The sequence below is a fragment of the Octopus bimaculoides genome, chromosome 2, assembly GCF_001194135.2.
Source record: "Octopus bimaculoides isolate UCB-OBI-ISO-001 chromosome 2, ASM119413v2, whole genome shotgun sequence".
Classification (NCBI taxonomy): Eukaryota; Metazoa; Mollusca; class Cephalopoda; order Octopoda; family Octopodidae; genus Octopus; species Octopus bimaculoides.
Window position 1 is genome coordinate 189,737,437 of NC_068982.1, and position 1,113 is coordinate 189,738,549.

Sequence of the window (1,113 nt, forward strand, 5' to 3'; positions counted from 1 at the left end):
AAAGAGCAACAGCGTCTTTGGGAATACTCTGGGCGTTGGGAGGGATCAATTAGCTGGTCTTTACTGGATGACTTTCGAGCCGGGTCCTATGGATAATTTCCAGAAATCCCTGACCTGGCAGTGCTACCAGAAAGCTCTGCCGGTTCCAGATGAGTTCTACAAACACGGAAGTGCTGTCCGAGATATCCGAGATGTGCGCAGGGCTATAAAACCGTTCTGCATGCGCGCGTCCAGCGTCCGGGCATTGCTGACTTGCGGAGCTTTGTGGAATAGCTGTTGACGCGCGTAGGACGGATCTGGTTATCAACCGAGTCCGTCATGAAGATTGCTTTTTTGGCCGGGAAGGGAAGGTGGCTTTCCTTTGTCTGATGGCTATGACGAAGGAAGTAGAGTGTGGTACGAGGTTGAAAGAACTGTAGATAGATACTTTCCTCTTCGGCCAAGCCCTCATCGACTTTTTCAAATCCCACTTGCGAAGGAAAGTAAGGGCGGAGATGGAAGTACTTCCCCTCTCCTCATTCCCCAGTATTTTTGTTGAAAGGTGAGTAAATGTGACGAGCATGGCCCTTGTGAATGAGCCAACTCTGAACATATGCTTGTAAGGCAGCAGAGGTGTTGAGAAGGAGAGAGACACATGCTGAAGTGCTCCTGGTGGTTGGGGTAGCCCAAAGTGTGGAGTTCCTTGGTTGACCCTGGGTGGATCTCTTCTATCTTGAAGAATTATACTGTTAATTATTCTTGTTTCAATTTTATACTCAAGGTTTTGGGCTAAGCCCCACTTGTCCCTTGTGTTGCATTGTCTCTTTTCGTTTTGTTCGGCCCTCGTGGCCAATAAAGAAAACATTATTATTATTATTATTATTATTATTATTATTATTGTTGTTGTTGTTGTTAGTTGTAGTAGTAAGCAGGCTCAGATAAATCAGAAGTACAGCTTTATTTCCTGCGTGTCACTTGGCGTGGCTGAGTGCGAAGATGCTTGCTTCCTAACCACATAGTTCTGCGTTCAGTCTCACAGCGTAGCACTTTGGCTAAGTGTCTTCCGCTCAGGCCAACCAAAACCTTGTGAGTGGATTTGGCAGACGGAGACTGGAAAAAGCCCGTCGTGTACAT